Source organism: Megascapheus bottae, chromosome 10, assembly GCF_031878675.1.
Source record: "Megascapheus bottae isolate mThoBot1 chromosome 10, mThoBot2.hap1, whole genome shotgun sequence".
Classification (NCBI taxonomy): domain Eukaryota; kingdom Metazoa; phylum Chordata; class Mammalia; order Rodentia; family Geomyidae; genus Megascapheus; species Megascapheus bottae.
In genome coordinates, this window is record NC_143518.1 from 12,034,959 (window position 1) to 12,048,404 (window position 13,446).

Sequence of the window (13,446 nt, forward strand, 5' to 3'; positions counted from 1 at the left end):
TTTCAGTGCCCACTAACTGTTTAAAAACAATATCCAGACTTTCTCAATGAGTTTGCTCTCCATTCTCATCAACATTCATATGGTCTGAGTTCACTTAGGAATAAAAATCAAGGGTCTAGGTGGTCAACGCCACTTCTGTCCTAATCTATAGGTCAGAGGTTGCAACCAATCAAGGCTATTACTCCAGGCAAATGGCCAAAGCTGTGCCTCCTGGGATAAACGATTTTGCTTCTTATGGTCTGAGGGTTTGTATTGCAGTCCTCCCAATTAGCTTGTTAAAGTCTTGGCCCCCAAAGTATTCTAGTTTTGGCTGAAATATGTGAAGATGATTAAGTCATGAGGGTAGATCTGTATGAAAGGTATTATGATCCTGAAAGTCCAAGAGAGCCTTCAGGGTGCAGCAAGGAGCATCTATAAACTAGGAACTGAATCCTCGCCATGCACTACACTAGATTTGCTGCACATCCATCTTTAAATTTTTAATCTTGAACTGTGAGAAATATATTTCCATTGTTAACAAACTACCTGCTCAGTGGGATTTTGCTATAATACCCCCTCTAAAACATGCCAGCTATGTCACCTTCTATTAGAAACATTAGAAGGGGAAAAAGAGGAGAACAAGTGATTTTAAACATTTAGGAAGCTTTTAGGGATTATTGACAGAGGAAGAAGAGTGGTCTTTGACAGGAAATTCAGGAGTATTTTAGAGATGAGGTGATATATGCATTGTTGAAACCAACTGATTTTGTCTCTTTCTACCATTCTTTGCCTTTTATTTCTACAACCACATAATGCTTTTTTTTTTCTTTTGCGAGACCTGGGGCTTGAACTCAGGGTCTGAGCACTCTCCTTGGGCTTTCTCAAGGCTAGAGTTCTATCACTTGAGCCACAGCACTTCTGGCTTTTTCTGTGTATATGGTACCACGGAATCAAACCAGAGTCTTCGTACATGCCAGGCAAGCACTCTACCGTTAGGCCAAACTCTCAGGCCCAACTACCTAATCTTTAAAGAAAACAAGAAACCTGCAGAATCTCAGACCTCGGTTGTTCCTCAAAGCAGCCTTGGATTGCAGACATAGAGGAGTTGTAGTCAAGTCAAAGACGTTGACAGTGTTTCTGTGATGTGACTAGCAATATATCACAGCAGAATGTTTCCTTTATATGTTGCCTCATTTCCCATCTTGTTCTGCTCATTTTTACCTGCTGCCTCAAAGACAATACCAGCAAAAGTCAAAGACATACCATTATTTTACCAAACCCCAGTGGTCGCCAAGGCTTGTATTATATTTTCTTCTTTCTTTTCCTCAGCAATTAGCACAGTGTGCAATAAATAACAGAAAATGATTATATGAACACATAAAAGTGAATATGCATTGAAACCATTAGGCTAAATTTAAAGGATGCAATCACATGAAATACTGCTTTCAAACCATTATTATGACCTTATAGAAAATTGGTTTGCTTCCATAGTTTAGTGATTATAAATCATGCTGTGTATACTTTCTCTATTTAATGGTGCCAGAGGAGAATTCATGGGTTATATACAGCAGCTATATAAAACTCTGGAAAACAGATCATGCATTTGTTTTTACCCTTTATTTTCCACTTATTGTCTATTAACTTCATTTTCAATACTGGGTATTGGTGTCATAAAGCAGATGTGCACCTTATCAATTACATTATTTTCAAGAAATTGTAGTACAGTGAATTGATGGAGGATTCCAAATTCCAAACCAGCACTTACTAACTTTGACTATGTGCTTTCCTTTGTGGTTTTGTTTTCTTATTATGAAGTGGGTATGAGAAAAATAATTCTTCATAAGGTTGTAATGTAAGAATTAAATGGGAAAATGTACAGTACTTTGTGCAGTAATAAGAGATAGTACTAAATGAATGCTTGCAACTATTGGCATGGTGTCATATTTTAGGGAAACATATTAAATATATGAATGAATAAAACACCTGCAGAAACATCCGTCAGAACATATATATACATACACATATGTATATATATACACATATATATGCACATAGACACATAAAGGCAGGGACACAAAGAAGTGAGAAATGACACGCAAAGAAACTTTCTGAGCTAAGTTTTTTGAAATTTAATTTTAAGTTATTCTGGTCTGGTCTCAAAACTCAAAATACTAAAGAGGCATTTCTCAATATCAACATGCACTTCAGAAAAAAGAACCCTGGAGGACTTGTTAAAATTTGCATTGTTGGGTGAAAACTCAGTTTTTGATTGAGTTACTCTGGGATGGGACTCAAGGTCATAGATATGTAAAAAGATCCCAGGTCTGTAGGACATACTTTGAGGATGTGGGCCCTAAAGTTTCAGTGGTCCCACATCTGTAAAGGCATCCACCAGTGGATGTCTAAAATCATGAAGAGCAATAAATTCTGTATATACTATGTTTCTTCAAATGCACACACACACACACACACACACACACACACGTACCCACACACTTATGTTAAAGTTAAATTCATAAATTAGATACAATATGTGATTATTAGTAGCTTGTAACAAAATACAACAACTGGGCTGGGATTTAGCTTGGTGGCAAAGCTCTTGCCTAGCAAGTACAATGTCCTGTATTCAATCTCCAGTACAAAAAATTGAAAAAGAAAGACAAAATAAACCAATTACATAAAGGACCAAAATAAAATTTTTAGTGTCGCTACTACTGTACTAAGAAGACACCATAAAGTAAAATAAGTGTTTTTTTCTCTTACTCTGTCAAGAAGATTAAAACAACTATAGAAACAAAAGCCATATAATGAGTGATTGTTGTCCTTAATGTACTATGTTATCTCTCATCTCTTTTGATGTCCCTTGGTTATCTTATATTGTTACAGTATTTTACCTTGTTATCTGATATGCTGTGTCTATGTTTATTTGAAATAGGATAGGAAGGAGGGGAAAATAAGATAAGGGGTGGGAGTGGGGGGAGGGAAATGGGGACCAAAACATGAGAAATGGTATCAATGTTTGTGGAAGTAATGTACCTTCTATCTGGTGAATATAATGTAACCCTCCTATTAATTACAATAAAAATATATAAAAAAAGGTTTAAAAAACAAAGACAATGCTGGAATAGCTGATCAGAAGACTAGTAAGTGTCTATTTCAGTGAGTAGTAGGCAGACCATTAAACAGCACAGATGCCCTGGACAAAGATGATGGATACTGAGAGGGATACAGCAGGAGAGTTTGAGATTCTGTCACACAGAAATCAGAAATTTAGTCCCCATCTGACTTCACATAATACAAATTGTGAAGTAAAACTATGCAGAAGGAGGGACTGTGTCATTACAATAAATTATGCTCTCTTCCATTTTTTTTTTGGCTCCCTTGTCAAAGATTAGGTGGCCATAGGTCTGTGGTTTAATATCTGGGTCCTCAGTTCTATTCCATTGGTCTTCAGGCCTGTTCTTGTGCCAGTACCTAGCTGTTTTCATAATTATAGCTTTGTAATAGAGTCTAAAGTTTGGTATTAAAATTCCTCCTGCGCTGTTCTTTCTGCTAAGAAGTGTTTTTGCTATATGGGGTCTTTTATTGCATTATTCACCATAGCAAAGATATGGAACCAACCTAGATGTCCCTCAGTTGATGAGTGGATCAACAAGATGTGGTATTTGTACACAATGGAATTCTATGCTGCTGTCAGAAAAAACGACATCGACCCATTTGTTAGGAAATGGAAAGACTTAGAAAAAAAATCATATTAAGTGAAGTAAGCCAGACTCAAAGGAACTTAGGCTCAATGGTTTCCCTCATTTGTCATAATCAGTAGAAACCTTGGGCTCTCCTAAGCAGAGATTTGCAATAGAGCAAAACCTTGATACATAAGGCCATATAGTATGAAGCTAATTGAAAGGACCTCCAGGATATTGAAACAAAAGCCATATAATGAATGATGGTTGTCCTTAATGTACTATGTTATCTCTCATCTCTTTTGCTGTCCCTTGGTTATATCATATTGTTACAGTATCTCACTTTGTTATCTGATATATTGGATATATTTGTATTTGGTTATTTGAAATAGGATAGGGAAGGGGGGAATACCAAGATGGGGGTTAGGGGGGAGGGTAATGGGGACCAAGACATGTGAAAGGGTATCAGTGCATGTGAATTAATGCATCTTCTATCTGGCAAATATCATGTAACCCTTTTATTAATTACAATAAAAATATTAAAAATATTAAAAAATAAAAAATAAGTTATGCTCAATACATGTGGACTTGAAACTCAGTTTCCCCCAGGAGTTGCTTTTCAATGAACATAATAAACAAATGTTGAAATTTAATATAGTTCATAATTTATTTTGGCATAGACACTTTAGTTTATAATTTTTATTTTGAAAGAGATTTGTCCTGATCTTTAAATTTTCTATCAATCCCTATTACTTGGTATCAGAAAATATTTGTTGCTATGTCTTTTAAAAATCTCTCACAAGCATACTTAGAAATGACTGTTATTAATTTTTTTTCCAGTTCTGGGGCTTGAACTCAGGACTTGGATACTGTCCTTGGACTTTCCTCCAGACTCAGGATCTACCACTTAAGCCACAGCACCAATTGCAGCTTTTCAATGTAGGTGTTACTGAGGAATCAAACCCCAGTCTTTATGCATGCTAGGCAAGCACTCTACCATTAGGCCTGTTTTTTGTTTTTGTTTATTTTTTTCCAGTCCTAAAGTTTGAACTTAGGATCTAAGCACTGTCTTTGGACTTTTCCCTCAAGGATACTGCTCTGTCACTTGAGTCACAGCACCACTTCTGGCTTTTCTATGTATGTGATACCAGGGAATTGAACTTGGGTCTTTGTGCTTCTACCACTAGACCAAACTCCCTCCCAGCCTAAATTTTGTTTTAGCTTTTTCCTATGCTACATGTAGAAAGATGAGAATCTATCTTGTTTTGTGATGGTTTTTATATTATTTGGCACTTGATCATGTTTTAATAGTATGAAATATTTTATTAGAACAAGTTATAAGTTCTTGCATAGTATTTCAGTTCATCAAATAATAAAATTCTATAGTAAAATTGCTGCTTTTATTTTTTGGATTTTTTTCTCATCTTTAGTTCTGCATCTTCCTATTCTGTCATTAAAAAATTACCATTATAGAGTAATAAAGGTCTTTCAACTCAGACTCTCAAATTATGTGTAAAATTGTGTCTTGATTAGTATCATCCTTTCCATTGACCTCCACATACACCGTGTATGTTTATCTTGTATTGGCCTTTAATTCACAATCATTGTTCCAGAATCTCAAGAGCTAAAATTACAGATATAATCCACCATGCTCAGATGGTTACTTATTTCAAAACAGAAAAATGTTAAGTATGCTTTTAATTTTATTCATTTTCCTAATAAATTACAAATAGGTACAGATAATAAACATTTTAGAAAAGATTAAATGATCTTCATATTAATTAACTTTGGAAAAAACTGAATAATACAGAAATCAAGACAATATAGTTTATATGTTTTCTTAAAAAAGACTCAGAAAGACAATAGCTTAAATATGCCATGTTAGATATGCAGAAGCATTAGACAAATGAACCCTAGTGAAATTGAAATTAGTACTGAAGGTTTAAACTACAAAATACTGAATTATTTTCCTTTATTCTGAATGTTGTGATCAACCAGCAATTTATGTGTTACTGGAAGTTCTCTGATGCAAAACTCTCTTAAATTTCATTTAACTTCCATTAATTAAATTCTTTATTATTAAGTTTTCTTAAAAATGAATAATTGAGCTACTGTTTTCATTTTGATTCATTAAAGGGAAATTTAGACAAATATTAATTTTTAAATGTCTCCTTGAAATAATGTGCTCTGATTATAAGGCCATGCCATAATTTTTCTTAGTCTCATTTAATTTCGAACTCATTAAAAAGCAAAACTGCTCAAATGATGGCATAAGAGCCTCAAAAAAATGAGATCAAACTCCTGTTTCCAAAATAATTATTCATTTTAGCAGATCATTCCTGAAATCAATGAAAGTTGCACTGAATTTGTATCAGAAGAAGAATCTATAAACACGACTTCAAGTTCATTGTTGAACTGAATATACAAAAAGAAAATAAAATCCGAAACAATAATATTTAACACCACCCAGTGTTTAATTCTCACTACAGTTTTTATCTAAATTGTAAAAAAAAATGCTTTGTAAAGAAATTAACTTATGCCACCATTGAAAATACGTGATATTTTCTCATTAAATATATTTGCTTCAAATAAAAACATGAAGATATGTGACTTCTGTCTAGGGTAAGAATATTAAAATTGAAAATTAGGATAGTATCTATTTTCACCCTAGGCTTTTATTAAATTTAAGAAGCTCTTTCATTCTCTTTGTGTTTAAGTATAGGAGTGTTCACCCATGAAAATGTAAATCTTTAAAAACTGACTCAAAATTAAAGTCATTCATATTCTCTTTCATATTTACAGTTCTTCTAAAGACAAAACAAGTTTAAGTGGGCACTGGTGGCACATGTCCACAATCGAACTACCCAGGAGGCTTAGATGTGAACATCATGGTTCAAAGCCAGCCCAGGCAGAGAAGTTCAGAGAATCTAATCTGCAATTAACCTCCAAAAAGCTGGAAATGAAGCTGTGGTTTAAGTGGTAAAGTACTGGCTTTGAGTGAAAAATCTAGAAATTCTATCGCAATTACTGTAGGAGAGATGTACAGAGGTGCTTCCTGTCTGTCACACTAGATACTCGAGAGGGTGAGATCCAAATGACTGTTTTTTTTGTTTTTGTTTGTTTGTTTTGTGGGTCATGGGGTTTGAACTCAGCCTGGGTGCCTCACCTACCCTTGAGCCAAACCCCACTTCCCATTTTCTAAAGGTTAATTGGAGATAAGAGTCTCAGGTCCATTTGTGCCTGGGCTGGCTTTGAACCTTGATCCTCAGATCTCAACCTCCTGAGTAACTAGGATTACAGGCGTTAGCCACTGCACCTGGCTAGCACTGTGGTTTTAAGCCACAGAAAACACTGTGAGATTCCATTGCTTTTTTAGGAAAAAGCCAGGCTGGAGGCATGACTGAAGTGGTAGAATCCAAGCAATCACCCAGTTGGGGTTGAAGCTCTGACTTCCAACTCCAAGAGAAAATATTTAAAAAACAAACACAAAACAAATCATTGACAATAGTATCATCATTTGTCTAAATTATCCATTCAGTTGAACACAGACTGGATATTTAATTGCAGTCTCTAAATCCATTATCTCTAGATCTATTTTATATATTTGAACCTTTCCCTTATAAATATTTTTGTATTTTCATTTTCTACATAATTTCCACTCCTTTTATTAGTTGAAGTCAATAAATCCCCAGCATAATCCATTAATGTAGAATCTAAAGTGCACCGTTGGTTCTCAGCTGTGGAATTGTGACATTCCTGTACCTGTAGGAGTTTTCCTATGATTTTAGATAATGCTTCTAAACTGAGCTTTTATCCATCATGATCCCTGTGAGAAAACATAACCTAGAAGTGCCATTGTAATCTTGTCTAGTGATAAGATTATAAAGCACCAAACAAGACTTCATTCTGGAATCAAATCAATAAACCTAGGATATAAATGACATAAGGGCTTTTCTCTGGAATTCTTTACAGCTTATCACTTCACATCCCTGTGTCGTAAGGCCCTATCTTATGATGTACCTCTTGCCATTCTACACCTCTTCCCTGAGGGATGCTAATTTACTTCTGATGCTTTAATATATGTCAATAACCCCAGCTTGTCCTGGGAATGACCAGAAGCAATTAAATGAGTTCCATACCGCTGCACAGAGAAGGAGTGATGGGAGAGTCCATCAATCTAATCTAAGGGAAGTTGAGATTTTATAAAGGCCTAAACAAACTGAGTGCAGTGGCTCACAATTGTAATCCTAACTATCCTGAAGGCTGAGATCCAGAAGATAGCATTTCCAGACCAGCCTGGGCAAAAAATTAATGGAAAACATCTCAACTGGTAGCTACACTGGTACATGTTGCTTCTCCTAGTTATGTGGGAGGTCAAGGTCATGAGAATCATGATTTCAGATTAATAAGTAATCTTCTTGTGAGTGAGAAAACCACCAGGAGTAGGATACTGGGCCTCCAGTTGTTTCTCTATCAATGCCTAACCAACTGAATGACATCCTGAGGTTAAAAAACACACAAAAGAGGCACATTCAGGCTTCAGTGCAATCTGTGATCACAAGGCAAACACTCCTAGTACATCACAGTGGGGCTAGAGTGAGGAAAAGCCCTGGATATGAAAGGAACTTCTTTAGTGCGTGGCTACCTACCAGTGGAAGAGTGGCACTGGCATTAGGTAAGAGAAGAAAAATGGATTTCATTCTATTTAAAAATACTTAGAAGCATCTAACAGGTATTAAACACTGGCAATCTGGTCCCATTTTTCAGAAAGTCTTTTCCCTAAAGAACCTTACAGTTGAGGTGTGAGCAGAGGTGTGAGGATGGGCATAAAATTTCAATTATATAAGGATTCAAGAATTCTTTTGTGCTCTCACCTCCCTTTTGTGCCCAACCAATTCCTTCAATAGGGAACTAAGGAATTTCTCTGTACTCATCATAAAGTGAAACAAGTTATTTTGAATATTAGTGACTGATTGAGAACATGCTATCAGCATGAAGTAGCCTATATTCAACAGCTAAAATGTTCTGTTTTCATGTTCTCTGTCCCTTTCCCTTCATTACTGGTAAAAGTGAAGCTAACAACAAGAAATTCCCAGTTGGTCTTTGATACGCAGAGGACTCTTTTTTTTTAAATGTAATGTATAGAGGGGTTACAATTATATTCGGCAGATAGTAGATGCATTACTTCTCACAGATTGATAACCTTTCTCATGCTTTTGTCCCCATTCCCCTACCCCACCCCCTCCCAATCATCTTGTTTTCCACCCTTCCCTTTCCGATTTCAAATAAACATATGTACAATATACCAGGTAACATAGTCAGATACGGTAACAATATGAGATTGACCAAAGGCCAACAAAAGAGAAGAGAAATAACATAGTACATTAAGAACAATCACACAAGATAAAGCTCTTGTTTCCATATCCTGGAGATCCTTTCATTTAGCTGCAGAGGACTCTTTTGTCAACCTGTATTCAAGCTGAACAGTCTAAAAAAGAGACAGCTTTGAACTTTTCAATATATATATATAAAAACAAGTCTAAGTTTTTTTCCACTCATGCAGAAATCAGCTGGTTATAATTGTTTCATGTTTTTTCTCTAAGTCATGATTTTATGGTGGCTGCAAAATTTGGGATACATCCAGTCAATAAGGGAAAAACACTGACAAAACTCTAAGTCAATCAAAAAGCAAGTTTATTTTTGGTATCTCTTGTTCAATTTCCTTCTTATTTTAAGGAGAATACATAAGGAGAACATACCTATCATAAGGGTGTACTCACAGAAGCTCAAGTAATGGAGTAGCAGGGAAACTGTCACCATCTAATTCAACTAAATACTGTCTCTGCAGACTGTACTTCAGTACACTCTCCACTAATAGCAGCGGCATCAGGTTAGACACACTCTTAGTCACCAAAGCCACCATTTAATGAGGCAGCAAGCACTGAGGTATTGTTCTGTCTCTGTCTCTGTCTCTGTATCTCTGTCTCCGTCTCTCTCTGGGAGAAGGGGTACTGGGGTTTGACTTCAGAGCAAACAATCTACTATTTGAGGGTCTTCTTATTAACCCAAGAAAGACACTCAAAGACATTGGTGAGTGCGAGAGTGTGGTATCTTCATGAGTAAACATCTGTCCTGGTAGTGCCTCCTCTTAGGGCTTCTTTCCTGCCCTAACACCCTTTGAAGTTTCTCCTACCCATCCAACCTCTTGCTAACCTCTTTTTGTCACTCTTTTCTTCTTATCTTCCTCTCTCCTTCCCTTTCCCTGCTCCCCACACCAGAAACTGTACTCATTCTTTCATATGTGTCTCCCAGTGCTGCCCACTCATCCCCACCCTCCCGATTTGATTCCTTGCTGCTGCTTCACATCCACAGCTGAGCCTCTGTGATCCTTTCCATACAGTACACATCATTTTCTCAGAATATGTATGAAATGAAAACTTCCTGCGGCAATGGAGAAAGAAAGGCAATGGCATGGAGCAGTGAGGTCACTAATAGTAGAAAGTAAACAAGCAGAGTTAAACATTTGGGGAAATATTTTAACAAATATCGACAACCTCATGTCATTAGCATCATAATAGGAATGAATGCAACTGCTGCTATTTGAGGTGCTAACATCCCCCTCCATTTGAGCATGAATTTCTTTATTAATCTCCATTTCCAAAGACGTGAGTAAAAATCCATCACAAGCCATCCATAAGAACACCACTTTGGGGAGGCAAGCAGTGTGTAAGTTCATGGAAGCATTATTTACCATAGCCAAGATCTGGAATCAACCCACATGCCCCTCAGTGGACAAATGGATCAAGAAAATGTGGTAGATGTACGTAATGAAATTCTACCCATCCGTCAGAGAGAATGGTATTTTACCTTTCATAAGGAAATGGAAAGACTTGGGAAAAATTATATTAAGTGAAAAAAGCTAGAGCCAAAGAAACATAGTTGCATGTTTTCCCTCGTGGTGGTAACTAGAATGTACCTATAATTCTACAAGTGAACACACTGAATGTTTTACATATACACACTGGGACATAGCTCTACTTCCCATTTTCTGGTGATTAATTGGAGATAAGAGTCTTAGGGACTTTAGTGCCTGTACTGGCTTTTTAAATATTTTTAATTAAAGAATTTATTAACATTGATTTTTACATCATATTTCAAATGACAAGTTTAACAAACAAATGTTCAAGAAGGGAATCTCTAAATACAATCACTGGGACTTAGTTTTTAGAACTTAATCCCAATTAGGTTAAGGGTTTGTATGTCATAGAAATGTATCAATTTATGAAATAAAACATTATGTCTATAGAGTCATAGGTTTTTATGTCTATATAGTTATGTTTATATTTCCATTACCATGTCCATAGCATTGGGTATGCAAATATTGAGTCCTCGTTCTTGTACTCCTTGGATTTAATAGCCACATATTAAGGATACCATGCACCTTTTGTTCCTTAGGTCTTGACTGTACTGGCTGTTAACCCGGATCCTCAGATCTCAGCCTCCTGATAACGGCGCTCTGCTGTTATCCAGCTATTCTATTGTTTTTTTTTTTTTGTGTGTGTCAGTGCTGGGCCTTCAACACAGGGCCCGGGCACTGTCCTTGGGCTTTCTCAAGGCTAGAGCTCTACCACTTGAGCCACAGCACCATTTCTGGCTTTTTTCTATGTATGCGGTACTGAGGAAGCAAACCCAAGTCTTCATGCATGCTAGGCAAGCACTCTACCACTAGGCTAAACTCCCAGCACTATTGCTTTATTAAAGAATTTATTAAATTGATTTTTACATCATATTTCATATGACATGTTTAACAAATAAGTATTCAAGAACTTTAAAAAATTATTTTATTGTCAGGATAATGTATAGAGAGGATACAGTTACTTTCATCAAGTAATGACTACCTTACTTCTCAAACCTTGATATTCATGGTGGGGCTTGAACTCTGGCCTGGGTGCTGTCTCTGAGCTCTTCAGCTCAAATTTAGTGCTCTACTACTTGAACAACAGTACCACTTCTGATTTTCTGGTGGTTAATTGGAGATAAGAGTCTCATGGACTTTTGTGCCTGGGCTGGCGTTGAACTGTGATCCTCAGATCTCAGACTCTTGAGTAGCTAGGCTCACAGGCATGAGCCACCAGCTCTCATCTATAGCTTCTTTTTGCTTAGTTATTTTACTCACAGCAATTTCATGCCCCAGTATCCTCATGGCTGCCTGTTTATAAGCAGAACAAGAAAAAAAGTTGTTGAATAGCAACAACTTTGTAAAACTACTGAAAGTTAATAAAAATGTATAAAAGAGAAATAAACATGAGAAAACAGAATGTGAGAAACTGGGAACTTTTGGAGGTGATGAGCAGACTATGGCCTAAACTATAGTGATAATTTCACAAGTAAATATTTACTTCCAAATTTATGAACCCACAAATAATAAACATTTGCAGCTTTTTGTATGTTAATAATATCTTAGCATGGATTTAAAAAAAACCTAAGAATATATCCCATTGAAAAATAAACTAATGTTTCTCTCCCTCAGAAAAATAAAGCAGAATAAGTCACTTTACAAACTCCTAAACTATGGAAAGAAATATTAGCTGATATAGGTAGAACCAGAGAGAGGAGAAGAATAAACTTGGTGTACACCTTCACTTTCTTTGGAAAGTGAGTTTTTAATTCTTCCAGTCATCATAGAGGCCAATGTGAGTTCTGTTTCATTGCCAAGGTTTCACACACAGGGTCACAACTCGCCAGCAACTATTTACCTATGGCTTTGCTGTGAACATTGTCCTTATCCACCCTTCTTTGTCCTCACCTTTCCTGACATTCTGTATTCAGCCATCACTCCTGAGCTCTTGACCATACCGTCTGGTCCTACCCAGCACTTCCTATTTCTCTCTCACACTACATGGCAGTGCAGACAGTTTAGAGCATTAGGGTTGTATCTTGGCAGAGAATAATCTCATAGGGGACCTTTTGTTTCAGATACTGAGACACAATTAACTGTTACGTATTTATATTTAAGGGTCCCCTTATCCTTCTCAAGGAGAAACATGTGCCATTGCCCAAAGAGCTGTTTTGCATTTGTTTGTTGTTTTTTTAGTTAGATATTAATATCAAATTGAAGATTTCATAAATGTTGCCTCTCTTGGAGATTTTAATGGTTTAACAATCAACAGTTTCTTTCTACAAGAGCATTATGAATGGTTTCCTTTCAATTCAGTAGGTTTTCCTGCTCTATGGGAGCACATATCTACTAATAGGCCCACACAATTGTCATTTAGTAAGCTTAGAAATGTACAATTCCCAGAGGTGAGAAGAAATAGCAAATAACTAATTTAAACAGCAACAAAAATCACAGCACAATTGGAGAATGAAGAAAAGACTTGAATGGACATTTTAAAGAAGATACACATATAATTGATAAGCATATGAAAAGATACTCAGTCCCAACAATAAAATACAATAAAAAGATTTTTTTAAAAGATGCTCAGCTTCACAATGGGAAGATAAGTCAAAACTACAATAAAATACACTATTCAAAATGGTAATATAAAAAATCCAAGAATATTGTAAAGAAATGACAAAACTGGAACCCTCTTGATTGGAAAGTAAAATAAAACAGTCACTGGAAAATAAAGTACAGCGATTTCTCACAAAACTGAAAAATATAATCACTAAATGGCTCAGTAATTTCACTTCCAGGTATAAAGTAGTATTTAGTCATGAGTTATTTATAATCAAAAATCCTAGCTATCTATCCATCTGTCTAGCTATCTACATATATACATAC

General features: G+C 36.0%; 1 protein-coding gene across 1 annotated transcript in view; it reads right to left on the reverse strand.

Moving 5' to 3' along the window:
• Pld5 (phospholipase D family member 5) overlaps window positions 1-13,446 on the reverse strand; it is a 241,380-nt gene that overhangs the window by 163,679 nt on the left and 64,255 nt on the right. The gene's annotated exons all lie outside the window — the stretch shown is intronic.